The sequence below is a fragment of the Nanorana parkeri genome, unplaced genomic scaffold, assembly GCF_000935625.1.
Source record: "Nanorana parkeri isolate BGI_ZX_2015 unplaced genomic scaffold, ASM93562v1 scaffold2813, whole genome shotgun sequence".
NCBI classification, from domain to species: domain Eukaryota; kingdom Metazoa; phylum Chordata; class Amphibia; order Anura; family Dicroglossidae; genus Nanorana; species Nanorana parkeri.
The window spans coordinates 33641-35554 of record NW_017309081.1 but is presented as its reverse complement, the minus strand read 5'-3'; positions in this window follow the sequence as shown (position 1 = coordinate 35554).

Genomic DNA, 1914 nt, shown 5'->3' with positions numbered 1-1914 from the left:
CAGAAGTTCCTTCCACCTTCTGGGGCTCCACCCCGGGGAAGGCAGGAGGGGGTATACTGGGTAACCAGCAGCACCCCAAATCATCCAGCCCCTGGTGCAGGAAAGGGTTAATACAATCTGACAGCACCCCTTTCCCCTCCCCCATCAATGACAGGAGGAGGGGCCCCGCGGGGCCTGGATGGGGAAAGTTGGGTGTGGGAGCCCCCGGGGTACGGGGAGAAAAGAGTTAATAGCTCGCCCCATCGCCCTACAAACCCTGCCCAGGGGTGACCCCAATCCGGGCGTGTCTGGCAGGGGAAGAGACCGCAGAGACATACTCACACTGTGCAGAGCGGAATCCTGATTGCAGCCTCGCCCTCCTCCGCCCGCTGTCAGCCCGCCGGACACTCGGAGAGCAGAGCGGAGTGTATATGTGTATACAGGGAGGACCGGGGAGGGGATTCCCAGCAACACAGGCAGCTGGATACCACAGACACCCCTCCCTGACTGCAGCCTGCCAGAGGGCGGAGCCACCCTGAAACCCCTCCCTCAGTGCAGCCTGCAAGAGGGCGGAGCCACCACAGAGCTGCCTTTCACTTAAAGGGACAGCAGCCCCTCTATACATCTGCAGAGTCCTAACTCCTCTGTCCTTAAATATGAAAATAACATTGTATCAGAGTGACATTGCTGACTGAGTACAATGTATCCGACTTCTATGTCATCCCTAAGCCGTCCCCCATCTTATATCCACACTACCAACACAGGAAACAATGTCTGTAGTATTCGTACAAACATCCCAGTATCACTTCCTGTATGCCGGGTGTCATTCTCAGTATCTGTTCTTATACTGTATGTATGGACTCTGCACAGTAACACTTCTCTTGTCCTGTATGCCGGGTGTCATTCTCGGTATCTGTTCTTATTCTGTATGTATGGACTCTGCACAGTACCACTTCTCTTGTCCCGTATGCCGGGTGTCATTCTCGGTATCTGTTCTTATTCTGTATGTATGGACTCTGCACAGTACCACTTCTCTTGTCCCGTATGCCGGGTGTCATTCTCGGTATCTGTTCTTATTCTGTATGTATGGACTCTGCACAGTACCACTTCTCTTGTCCCGTATGCCGGGTGTCATTCTCGGTATCTGTTCTTATTCTGTATGTATGGACTCTGCACAGTACCACTTCTCTTGTCCCGTATGCCGGGTGTCATTCTCGGTATCTGTTCTTATTCTGTATGTATGGACTCTGCACAGTACCACTTCTCTTGTCCCGTATGCCGGGTGTCATTCTCGGTATCTGTTCTTATTCTGTATGTATGGACTCTGCACAGTACCACTTCTCTTGTCCCGTATGCCGGGTGTCATTCTCGGTATCTGTTCTTATTCTGTATGTATGGACTCTGCACACTAACACTTCTCTTGTCCTGTCTGCTGGGTGTCATTCTCGGTATCTGTTCTTATCCTGTATGTATGGACTCTGCACAGTACCACTTCTCTTGTCCCGTATGCCGGGTGTCATTCTCGGTATCTGTTCTTATTCTGTATGTATGGACGCTGCACAGTATCACTTCTCTTGTCCTGTATGCCGGGTGTCATTCTCAGTATCTGTTCTTATTCTGTATGTATGGTCTCTGCACAGTACCACTTCCTGTTTTCTCGGTATGTGACTTTACATATAATTTGTGGTTTCCGGGGATGAATAATTGTTACATTGTGTGATTCATATGAATGTAATTTTGATGGGTGATGACGGTGGGGGGAGGGGAGGGGGGATGTAAAAGTCATTGTGCGGTTGGTGATTTTGAGGACTGACAGACTCCATGGATGGGAGGCTGAGGACTGACAGACTCCATGGATGGGAGGCTGAGGACGGGTATTGGTGATATTGGTCACTGAGTTTGTTTGTGTAAATGTCAGAAATGTTGATTTGTACA